The sequence below is a fragment of the Dioscorea cayenensis genome, chromosome 20 (genome assembly GCF_009730915.1).
Source record: "Dioscorea cayenensis subsp. rotundata cultivar TDr96_F1 chromosome 20, TDr96_F1_v2_PseudoChromosome.rev07_lg8_w22 25.fasta, whole genome shotgun sequence".
NCBI classification, from domain to species: domain Eukaryota; kingdom Viridiplantae; phylum Streptophyta; class Magnoliopsida; order Dioscoreales; family Dioscoreaceae; genus Dioscorea; species Dioscorea cayenensis.
In genome coordinates, this window is record NC_052490.1 from 13,101,947 (window position 1) to 13,114,058 (window position 12,112).

The 12,112-nt window shown below is 42.0% G+C and overlaps 1 non-coding gene across 1 annotated transcript; it reads right to left on the bottom strand.

Annotated features, from left to right (window-relative positions):
- Window positions 1–10,504: 10,504 nt before the first annotated feature.
- Window positions 10,505–10,611, bottom strand: LOC120252037. The gene has a single exon (XR_005533590.1). It is a non-coding gene; the product is annotated as a small nucleolar RNA R71 (small nucleolar RNA).
- Between the last annotated feature and the right edge of the window lie 1,501 nt (window positions 10,612–12,112).

Consider the following 12,112-nt stretch of genomic DNA (forward strand, 5'->3'; position numbering starts at 1 on the left):
GGGCGCGGGGGTGGGCACAGGCGCGGCGCGTGGCAAAGGCAGGTGAATGAGTAAACCACACCCACATATTACCTGTAGTATATAAAGTTTTTGCCTGCTCTGGGCAAGCTGGTATTTTATTTCCATTATTATTTTGACTTGTATCACGTAGAAATGATTTTCCTTCTGAGTTTATCTTTTATTTTGATGGTCTTGTGAGTCTTGGGATTGAGGCATAGTCATGGACACAACCATGTTGCTTTTCACATGGCAAAGGTGTGCTCCACAACCCATGGAACTCAACTCTCAATGAAATTAGCTCCATCAAACATACCATTAGGAGTTCAGAGGAGTATTATTTCAATTTCCCATCTCCATATACATGTCTTGATTGTTATATTTCTTTGTTGTGTGATAAGTGTCTAAATGTATGTATTATAGTATATGTATTTGGTACTTCTAACATGTATTTTTATATGAATGGATGCCTGTTTTGTGCTTAATCGACTATTATTTGTTTTGTAGGGCATGAAAACACCATGGAAGACACGAAGATACGATTTGGGTAGAAAAGAGAAGAAAACCAGTGTCACAAAGATCGTAGCATGTTTATCGTAGTAGTGACATCGTAGTAAGATTATCAAGCAACCACCGATAGCACATGAATGAATTTGGAATCAGTGATTTGATCCAAGCCATACGGCCTCAATGCCGCCTCGGGATTGACTCGGATGAACACTCAGAGCAAAGAGAAGAATGGGTTTTGCTTGGTTTATATGGCCTCAATGAGGCCACCATTGACCCTATCATAGGCCCCATCATCGACCCCTCAATGACCCGGTATGGCATGTTTTTTTGTGGAGTTTTTTTGGTCTCTTTTGAGGGACATACGGTAGATATGTGAGAGCTTTTAGGGAAGGGCAGCTAACACTTAAGGAAGAAGCAAGAGAACAAAGACATCTTTTAGAGAGCTTTGGCTTGAGGCTTGGATGTGATCAAGGGCTTAAAATTCAAGTGGATAGCTTCACCATCAAGGGAGGAGGAGCATTCGGAAATCATTTATCTAGAGGAAGCGTCATTCGGCCGACATTGCTCTTTCTTCATCATCATTTGGACTAGGGAGTGCCACTTATGCATTTGTTTCTTGTTTTTTTCTTGATCTTTTCTATACTAGTTTGTATGATGGCACACTAGAGACCCAAGGGCACCGGATGTAGGTGAACTTTGGGGGGTTCATCATATATTTTGGATGCTATACTCTTATTTGAAATGCATTGGGTTGATTTATATTTGGCTCATTGATCTTCATGTCTAGAACTACAAAAATGGAGAGATCCCTTGGTTCTCTCGCTGAGTTGTACATGTAGATGTGACCTATTCGCATGTACTAGATCCTTGATGAGTTAGAAGGGGTATTCTTGGATCAACATGTCGAGAAATTGGATGTCAGTAGCCATCCAATTCTTAAGGATAGACTTAGAATAAGTATGTCCTTATTGTGTGATTTCCATACAGTTAATGCGATCATAGGAATATGATTAGGGAGAAACCCTTATTGACATTTGTATGGGATTAGGGTTCAATCGACGAGAAATTAGGATTGGACTAATCTTGAGATCTTTCGAGATAAATCACCACCGCCTTCCTATTACTCAGGCATCCAGATATCATGATGACCCCTTAAGGGATCCTCATCCCTAGGCCTCTGTATCTCATTGTTGCTCTTGTGATCTCCCTCGTCCCGCTTCTAGTTTTTTTATTCTTGCAAGTTGTTTGTATTATCTTACTTGTTAGAGTAGTAAATTATGCTTAAGTTGTAAGGTTAGTTAATATGTTATGAATGAGTAATAGGAGCTCCTTAACCCCTTTGGAATACAACCCCTATGTCACTCATAGGATATTAGTTGGCGATCCCGTACACTTGCTAGTAAGCAAATCAAGTTTTTTTGCTGCTATGGGGGACTTAAAAAAATTTAGGAAACTTCTAGCTTATTGCTCTAACCATTTTTCTTTTTTTTTATTTCTTACTTTTATTTATCTTATTTCTTTTTTAGCTTAACTTTTTATATCTTTCTTGACTTTGCAAGGTACAGTGCCTAACACGAGCAAATCTATCAAACCTAGTCAAACTTGACAGTAAAATTAAAAAGAACCATACATCGGGATTAAAGGAGGTTGGAGAGGATTCATCATGGTAGGTTGGGACTCGCACATAGCGGGTGAACAAATTATGGCTAATATCCGGAATGATTGGTTACCAACTGCATACAACACTTATTCCATAAATAAGACAATTTCGCTCCATATTTAAACCATGGGAAGGCTCAGTGACAGCAGATGAAAATAATATCTAGAAGGCAATGCTCACAGACTTTATGAATTATGGTAAAGTTCCATCAAAAATAAGAGGTTGGTATCCTCGATCGATTTAACTACACTCGACATAGCCAAACTATAAGCATCTTAGTCGATTCCGATGAGGGTGAACCTAGCAAAGATTAGGGGAAAGAAACTGAGGTTATTGTGTAATCTATGTATGACATCGATGATAGTTCTGATGAAAGCTCAAGATTCATGTAAGAAGAGGAACCGAACAAAGCTCAATATCGCCGAATGCCTTTTCGGCCTGTGTAATGCTCCTGCCACTTTTCAAAGATGCATGATGGTAATTTATGAAGATATGGTGGAAGACTTTATGGAAGTGTTCATGGATGATTTTTCTATGTTTGGTGATTCATTTGAGCTATGCCTTAAGAATCTAGAACATGTTCTTACTCGATGCGAGGAAACAAACCTCGTACTAAGTTGGAAGAAATGGCATTTCATGGTTCAAGAAGGGATAGTTCTGGGCCACAAAATTTCCAAAGATGGAATCGACGTAGTCAAAGCAAAAATTTCGGTTATAGAGAAAGTACCTCCCCCAACTTCAGTGAAAGCCATCAGGAGTTTTCTTGGGCATGCAGGTTTTTATAGAAGATTCAATAGGGACTTCACCAAAATTATTTGACCTTTAACGAAACTGTTGGAAAAAGATGTCCCATTCAATTTTGACGATGATTGTATGAAAGCTTTTATTACGCTAAAGGAAAAGCTTACTCATGCAGCTATAATGGTAGCTCCAAATTGGGATTCTCCATTTGAACTGATGTGTGATGCAAGCGATTTTGCAGTGAGTGCAGCACTTGGGCAGCGAAGAGAAAATCTTCCATCCCATATACTATGCAAGCAAAACATTAACGAAAGCTCAGGAGAACTATACCACAACAAAAAGAGTTGCTTGCCGTCATATTTGCATTCGATAAATTTCGATCGATCTCGGTGCTTTCCAAGGTGGTGGTATACATCGATCATTCCACTTTTGCGGTATCTACTTAGCAAGTCCGATGCCAAGCCATGGTTGATTAGATGGGTCCTATTGCTACACGTAATTTTTATATGGAGATTAAAGATAAGAGAGGAGCCAATAACCTTGCAGCAGATCATTTATCCTAGTTAGAGAATCTCAATCTTGATACTTTGAGGGAGAAAGATATCAATTATTTATTTCCTAAGGAACACTTATACATTATTTAGGCAGTGGAAGTATGTGAACCACCGTGGTTTTGCTCGATTTTTGCTAACTATTTAGTTTTGGGGTGTCATCCCAAAATTGTTCACACATCAACAACAAAAAGAAATTTTTTTGCGCACTCAAGCACTATTTGTGGGAGGACCCTTATCTATTCGTAGTTTGTTTAGATTACGTTGTTCAAGATGGGTGTCACTGACGTAGGGTTTGAATATTTTGAAACACTGCCATTCAGGACCAACAAGAGGCCACTACAATGCAAATTGAATCGCAAAGAAAATTCTTTATTCAGGATTATATTTGCTATCATTATTTTAGGACACCCACAAGTTCATACAAACATGTGATAGATGTCAGAGGGTAGGTAATATTTCTCATAGGGATGAAATGCCCCATAATTGGAACCAAGCTTGTGAAGTTTTTGACGTGTGGGTAATTGATTTTATGGGGGCCTTTCCAAGTTCACATGGTTGCAAGTTCATCCTTGTGTCTATTGATTACGTGACTATGGGTGGAAGCCCAAGCCCCACGACCAAGTGATGCAAGGGTGGTAATAAAATTATTAAAGAAATTATTCTCTAGATTTGGAACACCTCCATGCAATAATTAGCAACTCGAGGCACTTCTTTTTGTAATACCCATCCACAAAATTTGAAATGTTATAACATCCGGCCACAAATTGGCAACACCTTATCATCCACAAACTAGTGGGTAGGTGGAAGTCTCTAACAAGTATTTAAAAAGAATTCTGGAGAAGACTATTGACAACACCCCTTGCGTATGTCCCTTAAGTGCACGGTTTGTCGAGTAATAAAATCCCAGGTGAGTGGGTATCGATCCACAAGTGAGTAGGGAGTAAAAAAATACTTAAATTGTTTCTTAACAAAGCGGAGACAAATAGTAATTGGGATGATAAGATGTAATGCAAACAAAAGTAAATGAGACAAGAAAGAGAGCACAAGTAAAGAGGAGGTATGGCAATCGAAATAAATGGGGTACCCAGATATTGTTCAGCCTAGGACAATTGCTTCAAGTACAAAACCCTCTATTATGCTTCTAACTAATGCATTGTTGAGTCATGGAGATCTTTCAATCACATGGTCCCAAATCTAAGGTCAAACCATGCCTAACTCTATACATGTCCCGAGGAGAAAATGAACAATCACCAACCTCGCACTCAGATAGAATTGCAATGAGTTCTAGGGATTCCAAGTGATAAATCCACTTTCTATATGTAAACCCAACCCTTGGTCCAGTGAAAGGTCCCTTAGTCACAATTAAGCTCACAGTCGCTAAAATCACTTCAATGCTTCACTGTCTATCTCTCGCAACTAAGCCCCAGCTGGGAAGGTCATCCCTTAGCTCATTTACTCTACTATGATCCATAAAGTAATCTAGGAAATGGAGGTAGGATAAATCACAATCGAAGGGAAAGGAGACGCCTCGCTACTTTCTAGACTCAGCCCTCTCAACCCCTCCTCCAATCTAGCTTTGGGCTAACTCTCATGGTGTGTCACCACTGCCAAGGGTTACCAACAAGAACTCTCAACCCTAGTGTCACTCTTAGGGAGTATTCATATAATCAAGAATTCAAGGTTTGAACTCAGTAAAAATATCAACTAATGAAAGCAAAATTAAAAGGTTAATGAAACTAATACATCCTAGGGTTCATAAATCCATGTACCCAGAGGGGGTTTAGCCTCCATGGAGCTAATTACAATCAACAATGAAATCAAATGTAAAAAGAAAAATCCATAGAAAATCCCCTCAATAGTCGTGGCAACTGTCTTGTGGAGAAGTCTCTACTCGCCTCAAGGGTCCCTTTGTTTGGCCTAGATACACCTCGTCGATCGATGCCAACGAAAAGCTCTCCCACTAACTTTCTTCCAAATAGAGCATGAAGTCAGAGCCGTATAACCTCTCCAAATACCAGCCAATACCACTCAAAACCCTAGTCGCAATCCCTCTCACGTTAGGGAAAAAGATAGAGAAAAAGAATGCCAAAATCGGGCTGAATGGGCCTTAAATAGTCGGAATCCGTAATCAACATGCCCCTAGTGGATTCGCCACACGCAGCTGTGGAATTAACGCATCGGGCGCAGTGGAACTTCTATACACCCATGTGATTTTCTCGAAACCTCTTCTTCCCAGCAGTGAACAAGAGACTACCACAGAGATCCGCCACAGTGTTGCTATGTCTGCCCCCTCGCCACCCATGCAAACTCACTCAAAAATATATCTCGACGCCCGCAAATGTGCACGGTGGAGCTGCCCAAGTCACATCGTGTGAGTAGGGTATCGTATCCGGCCGTGAGCGTAAGTGAGTAAAAATACTTATTGTCTCTTAGCTAAGTGAAAGATGAGGTAGTGATGCGTAAGGCCAAAAGACAAGATAACAAAAGTAAAATCAACAAGAGAGAAAAGCACGAAAAGCGAGGATGTAGGTGGCAATCGATAAAGCATGGGGTACCCGGTATTATTCGGCCTTAGGACAATAGTTTTCAAGTGCAAGAACTCTCGATTATGCTTCCTAACTAATGCAATGGTGAGTCGTGGACATCCTAAATACATGGTCCCAAACCCAAGGTCAAACTCATGGCCTCACTCCCACACATGTCCCTGAGGAGACTCGAACACTCAACACCTCGCACTCGCGATAGAATTGCAATGAGCTCTAGATTCCAAGTGATAAATCTCTTCCCACTATAGACCTCAAACCCTTTGGTCCAAGAAAGCGTCCTCTAGCCACATTAAGCACCAGATGCTAAAATCACCTCAACGCTCACCCTGCCGCACTCAACTAAGCCCCAAATGGGCGGTCATCCTCTAGCCCATTCACTCTATTGTACGCAGAAGAACTCAAGGAACGGAGGTAGAATCTATCACACACCGGAGGGGAAAGGGACACCTCGCATTTCTCGACTCACCCTCTCAACCCTCTCCAATCAAGCTCGCTCTAACTCTCGTGGTGCGTCACCCACTCATAAGCGTAACCGGATGAACTCTCAACCCCTAGTGTCACTCTAAGGGAGTATTCAAACAACAAGCATTCAAGATTGGAACTCACAAACACATCAATTAATTGAAAGCATAATAAAGAGATTCAAATAAACTAATACATCCTAGGGTTCGCAAATACCCAAATACCCACTAGGGTTTAGCTCTCCATGGAGTTTAATACAAAACGATAATGAAATCAAGTGCAAATATAAACAATCTACAGAAAAACCCCTCGTTAATCATGTCGATGGTCTTGTGGAGAGTCCTCTACTCATCGCAACGATCTCCTCGTCCGATATAAGATACGCCTCGCCGAATCACTCCGACGGAGGCTACCTTACCAACCTTCTTCCTAATGAGATGCGATGTCGAACCCGTAGAACCTCCTCTAAGACCTTGCCAATACCTCTCAAAACCCTAGCCAGCAGCCCCTCTCAAGATGGAGAAAAGATGAACAAAAAGATAAAAACGTAAGATGCTAAAATCGGGCTGATTCGGCTTTAAATAGGGCTAGAATCGGGATCTCACACGCCCATGTGGATGCTCCACACGGCCCTGGTGGAAGATGACGCACCCGGGCGCGTGGAATTTCCACACCCATGTTGCTTCTCGCTTTCACCGCTTCTTTGGTCGGGCTGTCAACAAGTCCTGCAACAATCCCCAGCACGAAGTACTCACGAGAGTCCATGCTTTCATCGAGGTAACATAAACGGGCACACGTCCATGTTGTGGATCGCTTTGCTTGTTCAACAATGGACAAGTCAGTAGGGATCTTGTTCTATGTCCACAAATCGGAATGCTTAAGTGTGACTGCCCTTGTGCCCCTCCAAATGGTTGTGCTAATTGAAGTATGAGGAAGTTGGCAGACACTCTAGCGTCTCGCATCTGACCTATGTCTTCACTGCTTTGAACCTTAGCAAGATTTCTCCAACATTGGTGCATTCACGGTCCACATTGGCTTTTTTCTCTAACATTCATCTTCACAACCCAATCTGCATAAAAGAATATAGATGCACACATTTTAATGCTAAAACCCCACAAAAGTAATGCAAAGCATAGGGAAAGAATGCTTCGCATTCTTATCGTACAAGCACTTATCAAACTCCCCCACACTTAAGCTTTTGCTTGTCCTCAAGCAAAAATTAAATCATTGTATGCAAAGATGAAGGAAATATTGGAAGTGCTTGGCCTTAGGTTCACCAAATCATGCAATGAAAGCATTCTAATAGCAAGGAAAATTTCAACACTAAATACGAAAAATCAATGCTCTAGCTAAAAACTTGAATCAAAAAGGACAATAAAGCCAAAATAGTGTAAGTATGTGGACTCACTCAAGTCAACCCATGGTATACTGCTCAAAGTTCTAGGTCTAAGGGACTTATTTATCTACAAGAAGTACCAACAAATTCATAATGGTAGTAGCTTCACACATCCTCGAAGGTAGCTTGATAAGTGCTTGTGAGATAAGAATGTGAAGCGTTCTTTCCTTATGATTTGCATTACTTTTGTCAGGTTTTAGCATTAATATGTGTGCATCTATGTTCTTTTCACAGATTGGGTCAGAAGACGAAAAGTGAAAGAAAGAAGCTCAATGTGGACCGTGATTGCACCAATGTTGGGAGAAATCTTGATAAAGTTCAAACGCCAAGACATAGGTCGGGTGCGAGACTCGGAGTGTGTGCCAACCTCTTTATAATTCAAAGAGCAAGACCATTTGAGAGGCACAAGGGTAGTCACACTTTAGCGTTCCGACTTGTACACGTAGAACAAGATCTCTACCAACTTGTCCGATAATGAAGAAGCAAAGTGGTCCACGACGTGGGACGATGTGCCCGCTCACGCTACCCTCGATGAAGTCATGGAATCGGGATACTTCGTGCCGGCTTTGTAGCAGGATTTATCGACGTACCACCAAGAAGCAAGAAACAGAGAAGTCACACAGCGCTGTGGAATTTACACACGCCCATGCGTTATTTCCACGTAGGTCAGGAAGTCTCACACAAAGCGCAGGAAACTCCGATTCCAAATTTCTATTTAAAAGCCGATTCTCCTCGATTTCAAGCATTCAATTCTTCATCCTTTGTTCATCTCTCCCCATCATGAGAGAAGGTGGCGGTTAGGGTTTGGAGAGGTATTGGCTAGGTCTTGGAGGAGGTTCTACGGCTTCGACATCGTGTCTCTATAGGAAGAAGGTTGGTAAGGGAGCCTCTAACAAAGGCGTATCTTATACCGGACGAGGAGATCGCGTGACGAGTAGAGGACTCTCCACAAGACTATTGACACGACCATCGAGGGGCTTTTTCTTATGGATTGTTTATCTTTGCATTTGATTTCATTATATTTTGTATTAAACTCCATGGAGAGCTAAAACCCTAGTGGGTATTTGGGTATTTGTGAACCCTAGGATGTATTAGTTTCTTTGAATCTCTTTATTATGCTTTCAATTAATTGATGTGTTTGTGAGTTCCAATCTTGAATGCTTGTTGTTGAATACTTCCTTAGAGTGACACTAGGGTTGAGAGTTCACTCGGTTATCCTTGTGAGTGAGTGACACACCACAAGGGTTAGATGAAGCTTGATTGGAAAGGGTTGAGAGGGTGAGTCGAGAGATACAGAGCGTCCCCCTTTCCTCTCGGGTGTGATAGATTCTCACCTGTCCTCGAGTTCTTTGCGGCCACAATAGAGTGAATAGGCTAAGGGATGACCCTCCACTGTGGCCTCACTATGCAGTGTAATGGAGTGAAGCGTTGAGGTGATTTTAGCTCTAGGGCTTAGTTGTGGCTAGGGATCTTCCACTTGGACCAAAGGGTTAGGTATATACATAGGAAGAGATTTATCACTTGGAATCCCTAGAGTTCATTGCAATTCTATACAAGTGCGAGGTGTTGAGATTGTTAGATTTCTCCTCCGGGACATGTATAGAATTAGGCATGGTTGACCTTAAGTTTGGGATCATGTATTTAAGGATGTCCATGACTCTCAATTGCATTAGTTAGGAAGCATAATAGAGGATTCTTTCACTTGAAACTAGTGTCCTAGTGGGAACAATACCCGAGTACCCCATTTATATCGATTGCCTTACTTTCTCCTCTCCTGTACTTTCTCTCTTGTTTATTTCATCTTCTGTTATTTCACATCTTTTGACACACAAATCACTATTTCATTTTTTTCGCTTAGCTAAGAAGCAATCTAAGTATTTTTATTCCCTACTCCCTATGGATACGATACCCCCACTCACCTGGGGATTATTACTTCGACAACTCCGTGCACTTGCGGAGCACACTGTCAAGTTTTTGGCGCCGTTGCCGGGGAGTAGACGTTTAGAGATACTTTTCACTTTTGTTTTCTTAGCTATTCATTCATTTATTCTATTTCACATCTTCTTTTCTATCATCGCTCTGATTTGTTTTCTTTCTTTTATGCAGCTTCAGGTTGATGACCCGAGGGAACCCCTCAATATTGATTGAAGGAGATCCCGAGCTTGAAAGAACACTTAGAAGAAAAGGGAAAGGACCTATGGAAGAACCGTCTAATCTAGCTGATTTGGAAGTTGAAGGTTCAGGCAATATGGCAGAACAGAATGAGCAGCAGAGGACACTCTTTGACTATGCTAGACCTTCAGTTTTGGGGACACAATCGAGCATTGTGCGTCTCCCTATTATAGGTCAGAACTTTGAGCTAAAGCCGGCATTCATCCACATGTTACAGCAATCCACACAGTTCAATGGTTTGGCCGATGAGGATCCAAACAGTCACATAGAGAACTTTCTTGAGGTATGTGATATGCTCAAGATCAACGGAGTGACGGATGATGCCATCAAGTTGAGAGCCTTCCCATTTTCCCTAAAGGGGAGAGCGAAGCAGTGGCTACACTCATTACCTAAAGCCTCGATCACCACATGGGAGGAGATGGTAGAAGCTTTTCTTGGCCGTTATTTCCCTCCTGGAAAATCTGCAAAGCTAAGGAATGAGATCTCGTAATTTGTACAGTCGGAATTGGAGTCTCTATTTGAGACGTGGGAAAGGTTCAAGGAGCTCCTGCGCAAATGCCCACAACACGGATTCCCGGAGTGGATGATTATCCAAACCTTTTACAACAGTTTAAATCCAAGTACAAGGCAACTTTTGGATGCGGCAGCAGGAGGTACCTTAGGTAGCAAGTCCCCCGAGGCATGCCGATAACTTATTGAAGAAATGGGTCTAAATAGCTACCAATGGAATGCGAGGGAGAAGAAGAAAGTGGCCGGACTCCATGAGATAGATGCGGTAACATCATTGGCGGCTCAAGTTGAAGCATTGGGTAAGAAGCTAGATGTTATAGCTTCGAACAGAGTGACGGCCGTGACAACATGTAACGGATGTGGAGGAGGACATGCCTCCTCCGATTGCCCGATCTCTATTGGTGATGTATCTTCGGTGGAGAACGTTGATTTTGTGGGTAATGCAATGAGGAACCAAGGGAATCCATATAGCAACACCTACAATTCGGGTTGGAAGAATCATCCAAATTTTTCATGGAGCAACCAAGGTGATAAGTGTCTAAATGTAGGTGTTTTCATATATATATCGTATGCACTTTGCATGTATTTTGTGAGGTTTGATGCCCGTTTTCCACTTAATCGTCTATTATTTGCTTTGTAGGGCATATGGAAGCCATGGAGAACAAGAAGATATCATTTTGGCGAAAAGAGAAGAAAACAGGAATTTCATACTACCCCCATACTACCCAGTATGGGGGCCGTATACACTGTAGCAGCGGATTGACTTGGTGTTCTGTCCAGATTTCCATACTACCCAGTATACGGGGCCGTATGGAGGCCGTATGCACCCCCGTGTGGAACGCGAATCTAGGGTTTCTGAGTGCTATACGATCCCCATACGACCCCTATACGGCCCGTATGCCTCGGGGGGTATATATACTCACTTTTAGGGCTGATTAAAGGACTTTTTGCTGGCCGACTTTTGGGAGATCATTTTGGGAGATTTTGGGTGACCTTGGGGAGGAGAAGAAGGGCAAGAAAGCTAGAAGATCATTCAAGCCCAAGGTCCAAGGCTCTCAAGGCAAGAAGGCAACATCATTTAAAGGGGAGATCGATCACGACTTGAAGGAAGGAGAACCGCGGCTAGAGGAAGCGTCATTCGGCATTCCTTTGGCGGGGGAAGCGTCATTTGGCATATTCTCGCCTCATCCTTCACCATTTCATCTAGGGAGTGTCATACTATGTCTTTGTTTCATGTTTTGCTTGATTGTATGCTTTGTTATGAGATGATGACACACTAGACCCCCAAGGCCACCGGGTGTTGGTGAACCTTGGGGGGTTTTATCATGTATTTTGGATGATTACTTGTTAATTCTATGCTTGGGTATGTTTGAGATCTAATCCATTGTTTTCATGCTAAGTGTTACACCAAGGAAAATTCCGTAGCTCTTTTATGAATGATGCATGTAGATGTGACTTGCTCACATGTATTAGGTCATGAATGGATTAGAAGGGGATACTTGTATCATCACGCCGAGAAATTGGGTGTTTGGTAGCCCTCCATGTAGGTTTAATCCGAAGAAGA